Source organism: Scomber japonicus, chromosome 6 (genome assembly GCF_027409825.1).
Source record: "Scomber japonicus isolate fScoJap1 chromosome 6, fScoJap1.pri, whole genome shotgun sequence".
NCBI classification, from domain to species: Eukaryota; Metazoa; Chordata; class Actinopteri; order Scombriformes; family Scombridae; genus Scomber; species Scomber japonicus.
The window spans coordinates 6,707,897-6,728,399 of record NC_070583.1 but is presented as its reverse complement, the minus strand read 5'-3'; the positions used below and the strand labels follow the sequence as shown (position 1 = coordinate 6,728,399).

General features: G+C 39.8%; 1 protein-coding gene across 7 annotated transcripts in view; it reads right to left on the bottom strand.

Moving 5' to 3' along the window:
• Window positions 1-17,988, bottom strand: part of phldb1b (pleckstrin homology-like domain, family B, member 1b) — a 74,153-nt gene extending 56,165 nt beyond the window's left edge. For 6 of the 7 annotated variants that reach the window (XM_053320591.1, XM_053320585.1, XM_053320587.1 and 3 more), the window contains exon 1: window positions 17,711-17,988. The gene's annotated coding sequence lies outside the window, so the exon portion shown is untranslated. Of the gene's footprint in view, window positions 1-14,317; window positions 14,415-17,710 lie in introns of those variants that run through there. The other variant, XM_053320586.1, reaches the window with a different exon arrangement.
• Window positions 17,989-20,503: the final 2,515 nt, after the last annotated feature.

Below are 20,503 nucleotides of genomic sequence, written 5' to 3'. Positions count from 1 at the left end.
GGATAAAATATGCTAAAATATGCTGGTTTTGATAATAGGTGTCCTCAATGTGAAGCAGCAGGTTAATAAATCCCAACAGTCATTAGTCACAGACAGACAGGACTGATCCTCATAGAGATCAGACCTGCATCCAGAGGGCAGGCTCAGTCTCTATGGTAATACCAGTCGCCTCCACTCACCATCCCAGTCTGAAATGTCAAAACACACATGCACATAACTAATTCAGCCCCTTCATGTGCCACGAGCTCGATAACAGATAAGCAATCACATGTTTTTATTGCTTTCTCAATATAGCCCCATTGTCTCGCTGTGATGACGAGGTAAAGGTCTTTTCCGGACCGAGCAGAGATAAGATCCCCTGCCTGTCGTCAGTGGAGGACACGGGCCCGAGGTGAAGATGGAAAGTTCTCCATCACACACGTGGGAGGCTGCAGTGATGTGCGACAAAGCCAGATGCCCTTTTTATTCTGAACAGACACACACACCGACAGCTAGAGAGAAAAAAAACCCAGCTGATTACATCACAAAGCTGTGGGCGAGGACAAGACCGAGGGACGACGACGGAAAACGTGTTTGTGTGTGTTTGCTCAGTTTTCACAGGTGCTGTTATGTGTAACCTGGAGGTGGGCAGCTGTAAGAAAATAAGATGTCACTGCTGCTTACCAACAAATGAGCAGTCTGACTGTGTGCTTGGCTTATTTAGCATGTCCACTAATCTATTCATCCGGTATCTGTGTACCACAGCATGGCAGGAAGCCGGAGCCCATCTCAGAGACTCTGGACACATCAGACAGTTCTAAACATCACTGGTGTGGTGGATGAGCATGCAGCACATCTGACTTTCAAAAGAAGAGACAGGATTTTATCTCCGGTCACAGTTCTAGAATTTCCAGCTTTCCTTTTTCATTCATTCAGTTTTCATCCTCTCAACTTAACTATACTGTAGTTGCTACTTTGAGATTTTGCCAAAAAGTTTGCAGAAAGTGAGAGTTTTAAAATTGAAGGTTGGTGCACTAAACCATGCACCTTCTCCTTGTGAGTGCAAACCACACTTATACATTGTCAGTAGCAGTAGTTATTTTCTGATGATCTCACAAAATTAATGCATTTCATTAAAAAAAAGCTTTTCTTTTTATCATATGATAACATTTTCCTCTTTTTATAATTAAAAACTTTATTAAGTTTTTAAAATGAGATGTCTTGGCTTAAAGAGACACCTAAGTAGAGCTAAACTGATAAACCAGTATCATTACCAATCATTAGTTCATTTAGAAACATCACATTACATATTTAGTTATGTGTTGTTTATTTTGATATATTTTGGAAATATGCTGTTTATTATATATATATATACACAATTAAAGAATTTTTAAAAATCTAATCTAAGGAATATTTATGAAGGTTATCTACATGTCATGTCTTCATGGGTTTTTTTAATGACTATCAGCCAAAAATATCATTATAGTACTTAAACTCAGAAGTGTCAGTAACAGTAATGGCTTTAGAAAATACAAAAATAACATAACAAGAAGCTGAGCCAAAGTCTTCATAAGATTTTGCAGCCATTTACATTCTTCTATATGCAACCTGAACTCACACATCCTGTGCACTCAGTGTATTCTGGGCCTTTAAGCGTTGTGAAGAAGTGCTGACACGTTAAGCGGTGGTGCTAAATACCATTTAAATTGATAGTTCAAATTAGATTTGTGCTTATTTGCATTAGCGTTGCTTTTTTCTCCCTCGGTATCTAGTATGTGAGGCGGTGGCAGAGCCCCGTCTTTTAAATTTCCATCAGCAGTGGTCACGACACACGTTCACTCGACATAATTTTGGTCGGGTATTTTTCCACAATCCAAAATTGTTGAATGTTCCTGTCGATATTTGGAAGTCTCATCAGTTAGGGGTTACGAGAGGAAAAAAAAGAAAAGAAAGAAAGATGCTGAATAGGACCGTGGTCTGAGGAGCCACGTCAGCTCAGCCACCGTGTCTTCATGCTAACCGCTTCAGCAGTCATCTGACTCCATCACCCTCACCTATAGCTCCTGTTTCCTCTGAATCCTGCAGCCCCCCACCGCCCCCCTCAACCCCCACAGCCTCTCTGACTCACTGAACACACTGCTTCTTCCTCTAGCATGATCTCCCCCTCTCAATTCAGTCACTTCCAACTAAAATGTTGCTTAAAAGAACATCGCTTGAAGCAGCGTGTATCTGACAGTCATCACAAACTCCTCTCTCTCTGGGAGCTGGAGCTGGAGCGGGGGCGGGGGGGGGGGGGTTAGTGACAGCTCTGTTGCACCCTGCGTCATTTTAACTCAGCGGTTCTTTCACACAGTGATGTTAGAGGTTGAAGAACCATGACGACGAGTTAATCACTTTTATTCTGACCGAATATTGATTATATTTCAGCCAGTGAGTGATGGCTTCATCTACTGTACTGTAAAAGGGTCAGTGACAAATAAGGGTCTGCAAGATGAGTCATTCAAAAATATGTTAAAAAATAGTTTTAAAAGCAGCATCAGGTTTGTTAAAATGTATATTTATATTTTTGTTGGTTTTATATCATTTGAAATGATATTTGCACCATTTATTACCAAAAGTAAGACTGAATGCTCCTGAAAATGTCAAATGGTGTAACCACAAAAGAATGATGAATATTAAATATTTGTCCTACAGTGTATTTAAGTGAACTTATACTAATAATGACTTCATTTTAAACATCAAATGAAAAGGAAAAATGTGTCGTATAAATGTTATGTTATCAATATTGAGCAGGACGTATCCTAAAAACAACCATTTTTTCTAAATATTTTGTGACAAATGATGTGAACTTTGTTAAAAAACAGTGTTGCAGTGCTAAAAGTGGATTATATTTATTCCACATTTTAGTTTACATTCATTTTTCTGTATATAAAAAATACTGCTTACACCAACTGACACTGGGTTGCATCACGTCATTGACCCTTATATACTGTGTATTGTGTTATTGCCTCAGTAAAAAGGTAAAAGACAGGACAAACTGCACTCATGCTCTAAGTGTGTGCGTGAGTATAACACCCTCTTCAATGTGTGTGTGTGTGTGTGTGTGTGTGTGTGTGTTGTGTGTGTGTGGTTGCTGTCAGGTGAGAGACCACCAGGACTTAGGACAATGATGAGTCAGCAAATCAGAGAGTGCACATACACCACCACCAGCAGTGTTTTGACTCAAGGGGGATCCTGTCTTCATAAAGATGCTTCACATCGATGGAGTCTAATCCCCTAAATTTGTCTGTCACTAACCTCAATAAATATCTGTTGTATTTCTATTTATATCAATTATAGCTAAGGTTGGGTACCAAGGTTGGTACTTTTAATAGTCCGACTGAACTAAGTCGGTACTACCAAGTATTGATTCATGTCAAATCAAACGGTGCCAAATTTGGGTACATCAGGGCTAATCATCCTTCAGCGAGATACACAAACTGGTCAAATGTCAGAGTGGAATATTATGTCTCTGTTTGACAGTTATTGGTGACATACTCATGGGTGCAATACCGCCGTTAGCCAGCGGAGGCAATTTGTCGAGAAATCTCATAAACATCATTACACCTACAACTCAGTCATAGTGTCACCATATGTAACTCTATAATAGCGCTATAGCTACACAGTGCTAACAACAGAAACACATAGGAATAAATATGTTTAGAAGAAATACAGTATGGTTAATATAAGCTAAATAACCCATGTGCATATATTTATATCTATATTTTGCGCTTGTTATATATGTTTTATATATTTACTTTGTTTTTAAAATGTTAATATAAATAGGAAAAAAACTTTAAAGTATGAATTTGGGGATTTTTAGGGTTGATACTTTAGAAGTTACAGATTTAGAGTAAAGTACCAAAATGAAGTACCGTTGAGTACCGATACTGAACATCGGATACCTGTACTGGTACTGGTATCGGTTCAAATGTGAAAGGTACCCAACCCTATAGCAGACTACATATTACAAATGCCGTTTACATTATATTTCAAAGGCACAACCAACTACAGCCTCCTGGATGACCATAAAGTTGAATCAACACTTCTTTAATGGTTCAACAAACAATCTGTACATTGTAACCTTCATGAAGGTTGGGTTTATTACTTAGACTGCATTCAATTATATTAAGTGGGCATACTAAAGTGACAAATGAGCAAACAGTATCTGCCACAGCAAACAAGACGCTCATTTTCAAATGTCATCTAATATCGAGATGTGCTAGTATTACATTTTCTTGCTACGATTATTATGGCCAAAAATATCACACAACAATCATCAAGCTTTTCTGAAATACAACTACATTGTAAAACTACTTAACACAGATCGAACTGAACAAAAGGAGGTTGGTAGTTTAGTGTTTAGGACTTCAAATGCAGCTCAGTGTCTCTTTCTCATAGATTCATTTCATGTTCTTTCATGTTCTGATTTGTACTGGGTGTTAATAGTTGTGAAAGAACCAAAAAAATCCTGTCAGTCACTTGTTCTGTCAGCATGTCGACCAGCCAAGTAGAGTAACAAGTCATGACCAGAATAGCTTTAGAGTTGGACAGAGTCTGCTCCTCTGGTCCTGCTGTATCTGTTTGACTGGTTATATGTTTTCTTGTGGTTTATCCAAATAAAACTGCTCATAAAGACAGTAGAGCTGTGTTGTGTTCAGGGTATCCTCTGAAAACAGAGAATTGTGGTAATGGAAATGATTGGCAGTACTGCTAGCACTGTATACAGCAAAAACAGTATACCAGCACATTTATAACTCAAAAGGACACTTCTGTCTGAAATAGGATGTTTATGATACACAAGGCATTCTAGATGCACCAACGCACACTGACAATGTACACACTAAAGGTCAGGAAATTAAAGATGAAGATTGTACAATGGATTCTGTACGGAATTAGCCCCCCAAAACATCACAGCGGCGTTCAATTTACTATTTTAGACAATCATTAGCTTTGTAGAATAGTTTCACTCTATTTCCTGTGTATATCTCCTATTCTTTTCTTTTCTATACTAAATATATCTCAGCATTCAACATTCTCTGATATAGTGTCTCATTAACTGACACTTTATAACATCACCGCACAGTTTTAATTAAAGATGTTTGACATTTTAAAGATGAAAGGTCAATAAAACAGGAAAACAGACCTTTGAAGTTTTCAATAAAATCCTGATTTGTGATTGCAAAGCAAAGCGGATGTCATTATCATCAATACATGGACTGCAGCCCAACACGTGATAACTTCCTAATCAATCCATCTGCTTTAAGCTTTCAGTGAAACGCTGCCGATGAAGTCCATTACTGGCAGTCTCCTGATGCCAATTAGCACTCAATCAATCCAGCCATTACAACGCAGCGCAGCTACTTATCATGATAGATTCAGCCGCAGCCAAGAGACACACTTCAGGGAGCGACAGACAACACATCTCTACAAAATAACTGGAGATTTATGGTCCCATGAGACGCAGAGGATTTATCCAGGTCGGTGGAAACGGTTGGGGATATAGAGATGCTCTAAATGGGCCATGTATCATATTCAAAGCAGGAGGTCGAAATCATAAATCATACAGTTATTCATTAGAGAGCATGCGTGCAGTGTTGACACAGTAAAACTGCGGCGCTTCATTTTGCAATTACAAGAATGAAAGGTCATTTGATAGAAGCGTCGGGCGTGAAGTCAATGAACTGGGAGGTCTGTTAGCACATGTCCAACTCAGAAAACATTTAATGGTGGAATATGTAACACTTTGGTACAAATGTCGGTTTAAGACATCCAACATTTACCAAAAGTTATCAACTGAATAAGAGGATATAACAGTTTTGACATTATGTATTGTGTTGGTGAGATATCTACTGAAATTAGCATGCTAACCAGCTAGCCCAGGCCCTTCCTGTCTCTAGATGCTAGCTAATAGCTACAGCACTGATAATGCACTATTTGGTTTTGCTATCACTTTTATGTGGTCATGTGTGTAATATTGTGAAATTTGAACACTTTTTTTTTCCACCTGGAAGATTTAAATGAACCCAATCAGGTTTTCTGCCTCTCCCTGCACTCTACATTATCCATTCTTTGTCATTTTGTGTAAATTTTAACTTGCAAAATAAACTAAACTAAACTAAACTATTTATTCAGTGCTAACATAGCATAGCTAAATGTAATAGTCACCCCAGCTTTCTGGTGATGTGCTGCCCCCTGTTGGTTTGGAGTGTGGACCATGAATTCAGCAAATCTTGCATACTGCACTTTTAAGATCACTAAATGACATGTTCTAGAAGGAGCAGAGAGGACAGGAGCTGGTCAATACTTTATCTGAACTCTATAGAGAGAGTGTCTGTTTCTGCTCTCACACACCAGCCTCCACCCTAACAATGGGTTTTTTTTTGTTATGATTTTCTACCCCCTTATCTCAAGTGCAGAGCAAATCAGCTGCAGACGTGCCGTTGCCATATTAAACAGGCTACTGGGCGTGGCGGTTAATGAGACCAGAGAGATGCCAAACAGACTCTTAACACACAGAGAAAAATTAGCAATGCCTCAAACCACAAAGTCCTTTTTTTAGACTGGAAGAGAATGAAGTGAAAGATATTTGGGATGAGTCCATTTTTCTGTCACGTCTCAATGTCACTCAACACTTTTATGACTTAATCTTCCTGGCAGCTGCAGATATCTCCTCCACGTCCACGTCCAGTTGTCCAGACAGCACTTTAGCAGTGAGTTATGGTACAATAGCTGTATTTCTTTGTGAAAAAAATGCCTTCAGCTCACTTCACGAACTAACTTGAGATACCCTGTCAGTCACATGTCGCCCAAGGTGGCCCAAGTTTAATCTTGAGAGGCCTCTTCTTCAAGGGTCACGTTCTCTACAGTGATCAGTCATTGTAGGAGCCAATCAGCTGGGGCGACAGGAAAGGGGAACCTCAGGGTGACAGAGGTCGAGCTCTCAACTTTTCCCTCAGCAAGGAGGGTGGTCCCTTTCACATTCAGAAATTAAGTTTAAAAACTTACTGTAATTGCTGGTTTCACTGATGAACTTTTGGGGGTAAATGAAGGAGAAATATCGAAACGTGTGATCTGGGACTAACTGAGATAGAAAACCACTGGATGGGTTTTCTTCAGATTAAGATCTGCATGTTCAAACTCTTTCTATTCAACGGTCTCATTCTGAAAGTGACTGTTTGAGTCACACATACTCACTAAAATACTTCTTTCTCCATCTCCATCTGTGTAATGGAACATTTAAAAAAAAAATGGAACTAGTTTTTTATGTTTCCTGCTGAGGCTTGCTGTTAAGTACTTTTTGGCCAGCAGAACAAGAAGTAAACAAAACACTGACATATTATCACTTCATAAAGTTGATGTAGCTAACATGTTAACAAACAGCTCCTTAATTACACTACCAGCAGACACAGAGCAACATTATCATTCATTTGGAGTCGGGTTTATGTCCAACTGGTGAATCTAAGTCCAACATTTATTTCCTTTAGCTCTGTTTTGGTGTCCGCAAACTCCTGAAAGAACTGTGAATGTGGTTCATTAGCGGCTAAATGCTCGCTATGTTCACCAGCTAGCTGCTGATGTGAATTGGCTGCTGTTTGCTAGTAGCGTATAGTGGGTGTATCTGAGTTTTGTGGTTGAAAACGGCTGCCTGCTGTACTACAACTGGAAATAAGATTGAATGGAGCGGTGAGACTGAATTAAAACAGGAGCAGAACATAGAATCTAAACAGCTAGCAACTATTAGCTCAAAATGCTAAAATGCTCAGTAGAACTGCAGATTCAAGTGATTATTCTCTGTATTCATCACTATACGCAAACATGTTTATTATAAGTAGTAATTTGATCCATTTATTGTTTTTTTTAAATATTATTTTTGTCAATTGGTGCAGCTTTAAAAAACAAGTCAACGCTAATCTTCTATTATATAGCTAATTGCTTCAAAACCTGATTCCTACATGACTGCTGGCAGCCTCATAGAAACTCCAGCTCTTACACAACTGTACACACACACACACACACACACACACACACACACACACACACACACACACACACACACACACACACACACACACACACACACACACACACACACACACAACTGCACTATTTACACATTCATTGAGGTTTAAAGTCCCAATGAAATGACACATTCCTCATTGCCACTTCATTAGCTGCTTTTTCTGGTGGTATTATGCGAATGCGTGCGACTCAATAAACACACAAGAATGTACAAAATGAGCTGTACGTCACCATCTCATTACTTTTACTGTTTGGAGAGCCGAAAATGTGTTTTTTAGTCTGATGGGTCCCACATGGTGTGCTCGGAGGCATTTATAAAAGCTCAACCGATGAACGCGTCACAGATTTTTAAGAAATTCTTCACTTGCAACCAATTCAAACGGTGTTTCTCCTGGCACATGAGACCTAATTTACACCTCTAAATGGGCCCCCCACGATAATTCCTACCCTGTTCTACTAAATACTTTACATTAGGAGGCAAATAGTCTAAAAATACCATTTAACTGGGGCTTTTATGCTACTTAGGCAGCATGTCTCAACCTAATTTACGTGACTTGCGACTTAATGTTCCTAATCGGGAAACAATTGCTATTCCGCACATATTTCACACACAATTTCCACTGTGTAAGAAAGGAAGGATGCAGATGATTTGAAGTCCTATTATTTTGATAGTGGCTGGCCTGTAGAAATCAGCTCTACACTACTGAATTGGGCCCTAAAGAGCAAAAGGATGTAAATCACTGAACCATTTCCAGTTTAAAATAACAAACTTCATTCACCTCTATCAACCAATCAGCAACAGCTCATGAGCAGTGATTTGGCTTCATGTGCAGCAGTAAAATATCTGTTCTCCTCTTTCCCCCCCCCCCCCCCACTCTTCATAAACATGTGAGGATTCTTCCAAGAATCAGTGGTTCACAAACATCTCAGGATTACCGTTTTTTTTCTTCTCCAGCGCTGAGCTCAGCGAAACAAGCTGCGGTAGAAACTGAGATGCGTTTTAATCAGCCGCCGCTCTTCCAACACTTTCCAAACGGGAAAATATGACACATTGCCATTTTCATAATTACAAAGCGCAGAATCGTATCAGGGGAAAAAAGGACGGGCGATGTTGGGATTGGGTTCACGGAGGGGAGGATGATTGGAGGAGTGTGTGATGTGTGTGTGTGATGTGAAATTCCTCCCAGTTAATCAGTTAGATTGATTCCCTGACCGGTGTGTGTGTGTGTGTGTGTGTGTGTGTGTGTGTGTGTGTGTGTGTGTGTGTGTGTGTGTGTGTGTGTGTGTGTGTGTGTGTGTGTGTGAGAGAGAGAGCAGTTTCTCCCTCAGCACTGCAGGAAGGATTCGTCTAATCACCTTCATCAGCTTGAGTGCACTCGGAGTATTACTGCGAGAACAGCATCTTTCCAACCAAGAACCCAGAATCAGCCACACGCACATAAACATAAATCCATTCTGAAGAGTGCTCCATCATTAAAGAATTTGAGGGGTTTGTCGTGTGTTACAGTACTTCACAGAGCTTTCTGTAAGGCTTTCAGCACCGAGGAGGATGCATAAAGACCATCACTGCCTTCCCACAAGGACACCATAACCCCACTCTAATAAAACTGCAGCAACACTTAAGTGGATTATACAGACCATAATGCAAACAAGGAGTGATACAGATTGAGTCAAGGTGAACGTCTATATTTAGAACATGCCAGTCAGCAAAATAAAACAAAAAACATAAGGGCCCCTTTCTGTGATAAAGCAACATCTTATTATTTAAGGTGAGCCAAATCTCTTCAACAGTATGGAGGATCTGTGGTGCAAAAAATGTTTTAAACAAGCTTTTGTTTTAGTGAGGAGTCAGCTTTTTAACAAGCAGAGGAGTGATTATTTTTAAATATTTTATATAAAATAACAATCAAAAATAGTTTGTTTTGTCTGGCTAATAGTCCAAAATCCAATCATAGTTAATTCTAAATGATATAACTACAAATCTTGACATAAGAGAAGCTTGAACCTGGAAATTTGAGGTATTCTGATTTGATTTTAGCACTGTCTTTGCAACTATGACTAGGTATGAAAGTTTGCTTCATTTTTAGTATCAAGCATTTTAATATCATATTTTAACAGGCAGTAAAGTTTGTTATTTTTCAATGTTGTCAATAAAATGTCAATAAATGTCAATAAAATAATGAACGTCACAACTTGTGCCTCACAAGTTGCTTGTGTATTTGTTGGTTAATTTAATTTCTAGCCAACAATTCAAAACTCAAACATATTCAAATTACAATAATTAACAACACATTCTCATATATGAGAAGCTATGAACACAAAATGTTTGGTTTTACTTAATTATTATTCAGCACTGAGACTAGTGAAGACTAATGAGCTCATGAAAAGGGTTCTGTTTTACTACCAATTACTAAACAGTTTTTTGATTAGATAATCTACCATTTTAATTATGATTTTGTTAATTTCATACTTTATACTAGTGTATACTTGTACTGTATTGCATTATTTAAATACTATTGTTTTTTAGGCAAAGGATTAAAGATGAGTCAAGAAGGCACAACAGAAGTTAGGTGTTTTTGAGTAATGTGCTCTTACACAGTAAGATGCCATTAAAAACACCAGGGATTGTATCCATATGTGTGTAGAAATAGAAATAACTGATAGAATGAAAACGTAGACACAGAATGGCTGAAATCTATCTAATCAGTGCAGTGTAAGGTATTTGAAGTGGAAATCCTCCACTCAGCAGGTTTAAATCATTTCAATTAAAGAGGATGCTGTTGTCAGCCAATCAGGGTCCAGTATTGTAACCCTTCTAGCTGTGGAGGATCCAACATGTTAAATGAACTAAATAAATGAATTCATTTTCTTTGAAACACAAAGACATTTTTTAACCCCCTGTAAAGCAGAAAATGAATAAAGGCTGTCAAAGGTGCAACCTTTCATATGAACATCCATTTAAAAAAGTACGTAGTTAATACCAGCGCTGACAAGAGTAATCAGTAGAAAACTGTTGGGAGTATTCCTTTGGGACCACTTGGGCCAATCAGTGTTAATGCCACATTGTGCCTCAAGGGTATTGTGGCATTATAAGATTAAGAGATGGTTAGCAGCACTGGTCTGTTGAACCTATCTGCAATGTGTCTGTGCACCAAATATTCCATCATTTCTCTAATAACATCTCTCTGTGTTTTTTTTCTTCTCTCTGGTATGACCACATTAAATCTTTCCAGTGCGTCGGCTTAGCCTCAAGTACATTTCCCAGAAGATTAGATCAGAGGATCCAGAGGTGGTCAGAGTGAAAACGCTTCACATTCTACTAGAATGAGTTCATGTAGAGTCAGGAGAGTTTATGAGAATGTCTTACTAACTCTTATCATGATATTACAGAGAAATGCTGGTACAGAAATACATGCTAATGACTGAAGGCTAGTATGGCTCAGCACATCATGGATGTAGCTTACAATCCAGCTGATCACTGCTGTTGCGTGATTCGCTCTCTGCCTGATGCAAGCATGTTCACAGGATTCCTGACATCCAAACACCAGAGGGACAAAGTACAGATGGGAAAGAAAAAGGAAAGCTACTGGTATTTGGGCTGTTTATGCGGGAGCTTTTTTGTTGTTGTTTTTTTCATTGATGAGGTTTCAGTAAATGATGTTTGTTCATTGTTCTGTTCAGCTATGATGTCACCTCTTGTATCAAGTACTCAGTCCATCTGTTTAACACACCATAGTCATGAAATGCATCAGAATTTCTGTGTAACACAGAGGTTTTTCCATTGAAGACCAATCAGCTTCTGAGAGCTCTGAGGAGCCAAATGGTTAAGGACAGAATCATTGTTTCATTACAGTGCAGTGATCTGTCATCCATTATGTCTTAGTGTGTGTATAGCTTGCATGAAAATCTGATCTGACTGTATTTCTATTATATTTTGTTTCTTTAGCCTGACAATGACCCTCTACCGAGTCATAAATCTGTTCTACCAACATCATGTTCAGTAGACAGAGACATGGTATAAGTTGCTATGGACAATTAGCTAGGAGTTAGATCATCACAAGACATTCTGGCAGTTTAAGAGTTATTTGTAAATCAGCTTATAACGACTAGCTAGGTAGCTAACTATCTCCTTGAGACAATGCCGTCCCCGTTCTCGCTAACAGTAGCACAAGCAGAGTCATTTGCTCAGCTTAACGTTAGCTAACAATAGCCTCAATAAGCTATCAGTCACACTAGACCAAGTAAGACTTGAACAGCAAAACTTCTGACTGAATGTGTGTTTTCTTGCTTATAAATAAAACTTTTTTTATTTGTAAGAGTCAAATCCTGTCACCGCTAACAAGAGCTACTGACAACATGTCAGTCCGCTCTTTACAAAAGCTTGAAGAAAATCTTAAAAAAGGTGCAGTTTGGAATTGAGCACGCTACACGTCTTAGTCAAATGAGGAAACAACAAACAGCGTGCTGTACGTGTACAGTGTTATTCTTATTTTACTTTACTGAAATACATTTATCTGTGACGTACTAAGATAGTGTAGCAGTAGCACAAGCAGAGTCGTTAGCACAGCAAACAACGTTAGCCAACATTAGCCCCAATAAGCTACGAGTCATACCAGACCAAAAAGGCTGCAGCACTAAAACCTCTGCATTACTTGACTGAAGGTGTGTTTCTTGCTTATAAATTTCATTTTTTATTTCTAAGAGGAAGGCTGTAACATTTTTTTTTTTTTTTTAAGTTAGTCTGGCTTTAAAGTCAAATCCCGTCACAGCTAACAGGAGTTATTTACAGTCAGTCTGCTCTTAACAAAAGCTTGAAGAAAATCTTAAAAAGTTGGCTTGAGCAGCAGCTGAAGAAATCTGCCTCCCTAAACCCTGACTGTGATTCAAACAGCAGAATATTACTACAACATCCTGAGGCTTTATATTTATGGAGCTTCGCTTCACTATACTTTACACTCATTCCATCAGCTAAAAAGCAGTCTCTAGTAACTGTAACTTTTTACTCATTCTTAGTGAACTATAAAGGAAACAACTTTTGTGATTTTTTTTACTGTTGTGTGCAACAAACAAAGGTGTCGCCACTAAACCACCAGTGTGGTACGTCACTAAAGTGGTGCAGGAGCTGCAGACAAAAGGATGCCCAAAACTATAGCTGACGGTTGCTATGGAAAGCTGATGGTTTACAACCTAAGCAAAGGCTAGTGAGTCAAACCCACCAGTTAATCAATGACTGCCTTTTGCCGAGCCAGAAGCCATCAAACACACACACACACACACACACACACACACACACACACACACACACACACACACATACCAGAGGAAGATACAGGACTGGTTTTGAAAGGAGTACAGAGGAGGAGGAAGAGGAGGAGGAGGAGGGATGGTCTAACCCTGCATTCCCATCATGTGGGATTAACCATCCAAACAAAAAAATAAAAAAGGTTGGAAAGAAGCGGTTCGGAAGAAGTCATCACATGTTCGAACCAGTCTGACGCCAGCGAGATGCCACGATGGAAGATATCTGCAGACGGCGGTTGCTCCTGGGCAGCTGCTCGGCACACATGCTTCTGAGTTTATGTTGTGCAGCAAATTCAATTAGAATGTGGGTCACACACAAAAATCTAATAAATAAGGTTGTGTCCTACCGTGGCGTGTTACAACACTGTGACCATGAAGTGATGCGCGGAATGCAGATATCGCAAATTTGCCGTGGTGGTTTGTAAATAATCCCTCGATTCTGAATTTCATAAAATTGAATTTAAATTGAATTAAGTCTATCAGCAAAGCCTGAGGTCACGTTTACCACAGAGGAGCTGAGAGAGCTGGAACTTTTCTACTGAAAAAAGGTCACATCTGCAAGCTCACAAAGCACAGTGTCTGATGTCATTCATTACAATGACATTAACACACATGTGGTGTGAATGCAGTCAGTTTTAGTATTATGCTTTGCTGTAGCTGGGGGGGGGGGGGGGGCTCATAAGAAACACATTTTTAAAACAGTAGGTAAAAGTGAGATAGCCAGATTTTTATCTCCTAGCATGAGCCGTGTGCATTTCCCACAATGCAACTGGATAGTATCTTTCACTAAACCCTGAGGACATGAGTACTTTTTTTTGAGGGGGTGGGGTTGGGGGGTATGAGAAGTTCCTCCCGAGCTAATGGATCAACATAGCCATTTTCAGTTACCTAATGTCTAATATAGGTGGACTACCCCTTTAAAAACACTTCTTTCTTTTTTTTCTTTTTTCTTTCCAAATCTGATCACACTGCTCACATCCTCCACATGATCCTGCAGATCAGGTGCAGCATCCAGCAGGCTGACAGCTGCTGTCTCTAGTGGACGCTCATCACAATAACTTGTAGGAGGCTGGTTACCGCTTGTCCGAACAGATCTTCCCCTCCTCCTCCTCCTCCTCCTCCTCCTCCTCCTCCTCCTCCTCCACACCTCCACCTCCCTGCTTCTCCTTTTGTCAGAACAACTAAAAGCCAGCCCCCCCCCCCCCGCTGTTAAACTGCTCCCAGAGGCAGATGGCTGCAGGCCTCAGGATCAATAAATTATAAATTATCAAACCAACTACATGTGTCCCCCGAGGTGGGCCGTGCTACCACTGCACACACTGTGACTAAATTACGTTTCTTTGCTACATACTTTCACATTTATGACACTGATATTAGCATTCATTTCTCAACATCCTGTTGCAAAATGAGCAAAATGCTACCTGTAAACCTGTCAAAACATGTCCAGGTTTAAGAAATCACTTTGAAATAACAAATGTAACTAAGCAGCTCAATTAACAAATAGTGACCATGGCTTCTAAAGTTTGCATTTAGACCAGCAGCTCCTGTGCTTCAATTCAAGGCAATCTTATCCACAGGCTTACTCTGGCCAATTAAATGTCTGGTTATATGTCACTACTTGACAAATGTTTTACTTATAGTTGTATTGTTATTTAAAAAGAAACCTGATTTCATTAGATTATAAATGATTAGAATGGACTACTTTTCTTTGGTTGGGAAAGATAGATGAGGGGTGTCCGTCAATACATTTTCCGCAGTTGGGTGAATAATAAATATGATACATCGATGGTCAAATTGAGCGTAAAATTCTAAAACTAATAATGTGCAACCACACACTTGGATTTTATTTATATCATTTTAGAGGGAAACATCACATTAATCACCAGCACTGTAAATGTGCCAGTGTTCTTTGGCCAAATCTTAATTTGCCATTCAAAAAAACATAAATCAGTGGAACCAAATCGGATTTGGAAGCATACGATCATGTGAGTTGTATAAAAATTGTCGGCAAGTCTGTGACAGTAACTCACACACCATTCACTTCCAACAATGCTCTGAAATAACGGATTAAAAATGCTGAATGTTAGGGTTAGTTCAGGAGGAAAACTCAAGGCCACATACTTTAAACTAATGAAAAGAGAAGTTGATACAAAACAAGATGTGACCCTTTTGCTCCGTGTACTCCACACACAAGCTTCTTTTCATTAATGAACACACTGTCGTCATCTAGAAAAATGTGATGTGAAGAGCAGTTTAAAATTCAACACAGCTTGAAGCGTGAGCACAACCCTGGTCTACTAAAGGCTCTGGTATATTGTAAGATCTCACCAAGCGTCTCATTTGGACACACTGCCTCGACCCCGGTGTAGTCAGAGGATGTGCGGTCAAAGACTGTGTCAACAACAACACGCAGGAACACACACACACACACACACACACACACACACACACACACACACACTGACCGAGCGTATGCACACCAGCTGTTGCCAGCTTCTCTTCCCTCTCTCTCTCTCTTTCCTTCCCTCTCTCTCTCTCTGCTGTGATGCCCTCTGTCATCCCTCACACATGTCTGACCTGTGCTCTGGGCCCGCTGGGAGCCCACATCACTTTCACAGCAGCCTGATGACTGTTTGCAGAGGGGGCTTCTCTCCCGACTCACTCACATCCTTTCCTCACAAAAGGGGGTCAAGACAATGTGTCAAAGATGACAGATGTTGAGGAGGTGCGGTGGAGGAGAGAGAGAATGACCACACTTGTAGAGAAGTGTGGTGAGACACAATAGCTCAGCGAGGATCTAAACTGTAAACTATCAGTAAAAATCCAAAAGCTCAGGTCCCCCGATATTCCATGAATCCGTCAAATATGAGCACAAGTTGTGAACCCAGAGGCCTCTGAATAAGCAGAATGCATGAAAGGGAAGCTCTATTCTATTCCAGTTAGCAGCTCTGGTTAGGTCACATTGGCAGCCAGGAATAGCAGTGTAACAGTAGACAGACAAAGTGAGGTCTGGTCATGCCAGGCTGGGTGGGGGGGGGTGGAGGGGGGGTATCTGCAGATCCGGTAGACCTGTGTATGTTTGTAGTCTATTAACAGAACTCACATGGATGCAATGGGGGGGAAGCTAAGACTTAAAGTCTCCTTCCACTCAAACATGTGTTTTTCTTCTTGTTCCTACAGTTGGATGTTTGAGCTTCACTGTGCAGAGTTTGTTTTCACATTCATCTGCTGAAAGTGGAAAGTTGCTCAGATTTTAAAGTCGGATTTTTTTTGTTTGTGCATGATTTGTGACATCACAACTATTTTTGAAGCCAATCTTGGTCCGATTTTCAATATTATATTCAACTTGTGTGTTGTAGAAACAGAAAGCGTGCACAAACATTGAGAATGGACTTTACAGTGAAGAAGACATTTTGTGTCCAGCAGTTAAACTCATCACATGAAAAATATTTGCATATTAACTGATTCTGGATTTTTTTTTTTTTTTTTTTTTTAGGAAGAAGAATTAGATGTCATTTTAAGTATTTTAAAGTCTGAATTATACTCTTCTTTCTGGAAAAATATCACACACTCATTATTGTTAGAGCTAAGGGTTTCTATATGTCTTAACACATGTCATATCTTTAAGAGCAGTGGGAAGTGATTGGCTGGAGACAGCAACATTAGAACAGGTGTTTATGTTGCCTCTATGTAGTGACAGACCAAACTCCATTAGAAATCTGGCATTTTACAGCTACAGTATTTTGCTAGAAGAAAAGAGATGTCGGTGTTGGACTCTTACTTGAACATCTTATTAATGTCAGTGTGTTCTTCTGGTAAATTCATGACAGAAGTCCTGCTTAGAAACTCTTTATTTATATGTACACCTACACTAAGCCATATAACTAAACTGTTATCATCTGCTAACAAGGCTAGCTTCCGCCAACCGGCGTGAACTTTGATGGACGAACAAACTGAGAGTAAAGGGCGACAACATGAGCTAATAAAAGCTAATAAAAGCTAATAAAAGAAGCCGAATTGTTAAAAATATCCTATTAAAGCATGGAAACCCCTCAAGTCATGTTCTATTACACGTGCAGTGTATTAATACGACATTGTTACACTTGTCCTATTTTTGAGCGGAGTTTGGCGAAAGTGTGCGTATTGACTGAAAAGAGCTCGAAAAGGATAGTAGTGTTTTGCCACATTAGTAAGCAGCGTTGCCTACATACACTGTAGTCAACACAAACTAGCCTGGAAGAAGACGCAACGTCAGGTTGAAGCAACTCAATGACATCATCCACCGACTACAACTCATCAAAAGTCAGACACCGACTTTAAACCGCAGAAAGCCTTCAAACAAGCACATAGTTAAGAGAAACCAACTTACTTTAACTCCAATGAATGAAACTCCTCTCTCCCTCCGCTGTTTTCATCGCCTCTGCTCCTTTAAATAAAACCCACGTGTTTGTCTCCGTTTGTGAGGAACAACAGGAGCGTTTATGGGGTTTTGTCCCAACGCGCTTTTGTTATGATAATCCTAAAAAAAAAAAAAAAAAAAAAGAAGCCCATAGACTCTTAATATATTCTGATATTTGAATGTTAACAATGGGAGCTGTCTGCTTGCCCACTTGTTAAAACACGAGTTCATCCACTGACGTGTTGGTATATTCCACTTCATTCAAACCAGTGCGGGATTTTGCGGTATTATAATGCTCTTTGTCCTTGTGCTCTATTCACGTAGAAGAAGGAGAAGACGCTAGTTCATAGTGCCGAGGGGGACTCCTGAGAGAAACAGCTGGCTCTCACACATCTCTCAACCCGCAGAGAGAGCCAAGACTGTCACAGAGCAGGGAGGGTAACCAGAGAGGAGGAGCAGGAGGAAGAAAAGAAGGTGGGGATCCTGACTCAGAGCTGTGTAATGAGGGAGAGAGAGAGAGAGAGAGAGAGAGAGAGAGAGAGAGAGAGAGAGAGGGTAGGGGGGGGGGGGGGGGTCTCAACAGACCACAGGAGAAGAGCATCAGCCACCACTGAGGCACACACATCTTATTCCACAATAGAATCAACGGATCAATATTATTTCCTTATTTATAGATTATGATCATAACAGAACTGGGCCCAATCATTTCTTGTTTTGACAGCCTGTCAGGTAATAAAAAAGATTTTAATTGGAGTCAAAGTGAGAGAGCTCTGATATCTTGGAGGAATGGCAAGGTGTGGCGCTCTCTCTCACTCTCTCTCTCTCTCTCTCATATCCTGCATTTATCGCAGTATAAAAGCACAAAGGTGAAGCCCAACATATTGCCAGGCATTTATTTGAAAGCCATAAAAATAGACATTAAAGGGAGCATTCAGGATAAGTGCTCCCTGCAGACTTATTAGCCTCTGCAGTAAATGGTATCATGCCGCCAGTGGCATCTGATTATTGGCTTGCCTGTTCTCTATTCTGTCTGTCTCATGGATTACATACAAAGTCAACTGAAGAACATTACCTACAGTAAACTCAACTGCAGGGATATGACATAAGGTGATGAGTATTCAGATCTATTACACTCCATAAAATATGCAGGAAAACCTCACCTGTGCATGTAGTATTGTATCATATATTATTATTATTATTATTAACACTAGTAAATGAACACACAAGCAGCTTTTTTGATGTTTTGTGTTTTTTGTTTTTGTTTTAAATGTGAAATATTAATATGAAAAGTAGGTGGTAACAGCTGTTAGATCAATGGAAAATGTAAATAAAAAAGTAAATGTTGTGTCAGTAAAGAATTAAGTAACTATATGGTTAGGCAGAATCATAACACAGCCAATAGATAATAAAATGTATGACCTGCATCTTTAAAAGGCCACTACAGGCATTTAGAATGATATTTCTGAGAAGAGTTAGAATTTAAAAAAAAATTGAAAAGAGGTCAAATTCAAAGCAGGACGTTCAGCACTTAATATAGGTCAAGCAGATACACTTTCTATAATGCACCCTTTGTGCCTGGTAAACAACATTAGATTTAGGGTGTGTGTGTGTGTGTGTGTGTGTGTGTGTGTGTGTGTGTGTGTGTGTGTGTGTGGAAGAAGAGAAGGAGGGAGCAGAGACATACACGCCTAAAAGTCTGCAGTTTTTTCTGCTTAAAAAATGTTTAACTTCCATGCCCAAGCTCCAAACTGCAGTAACCCCGATGACATCACTATGACATCACCAGAGATATTTCCTCCAAAATGACACAGCTGAGTTCACAGATTGTCTTTTTCTAATCTCTTCACTTTGAGACTCTTCTACCAACACTGTACTGGATCTTTTAGTGAGCAGTCCTGTCAATTATCAGCCTGCTTACACTGTAAATGAGTTTGGGTGCTTGGGCAGACAGAAATAAGCAGGAGTTAACCTCTTCCTTAATAATCCTTATAGGTTGAATCAAGCAGACCGTCCTTCATCCCTTTAAAACATCAACTCATCGCTCTTTGAACAAGCTGGCTTTGTTTTTACACGCCCTTTTATTGCTGGGATTTCCCTCCACCGGCTCCTCTGATTTATATTGTAAATCCGACGGGATTACCACTGAACGCTTGTTGAGCACATTTTCCTTTTGTAACAGTACACACTTGTTGCTGCTTGATTTTCTATAAATTGAATTGCTGACGAGTCAAAGCCATCGCAGGAAATGGACTATTTATTTGCCAAGTGAAAAAATACAGAAGGGAGGCAGGATTAGATCACCTGTGACACACATCAGCGTCTAGTCATATAGCTTACTATGATACATCCCCTACACGCTGCTACACTTTAAAATGTATTACTCATATACTGTTCATAACCACTATGAGTCTAATCTACTTCCTTAGTATCAGTTCACACTGTTAAACATAAAGGAAGTGATACCGCCTCGTCCACAATCTTACATATTCCTTTCATGATTTCGGCTCTTGCCACTGTTCATTAGCCTCCAACACTTCCAGGATCCCGATGGTGAACTCTGGTTTACCCACCCCACACACACACACACACACACACACACACACACACACACACACACACACACACACACACACACTCCAACCTGAAACCCCCCCATAGGCTAAAGTAGGATCTGTCTGGGGCAGAGGGGGCAGTATAAATAGCACTGTGTCCCCACTCAGGTTACCCAGCCACAGAGACCTGGTTGAAATAGCAAAAGACAGA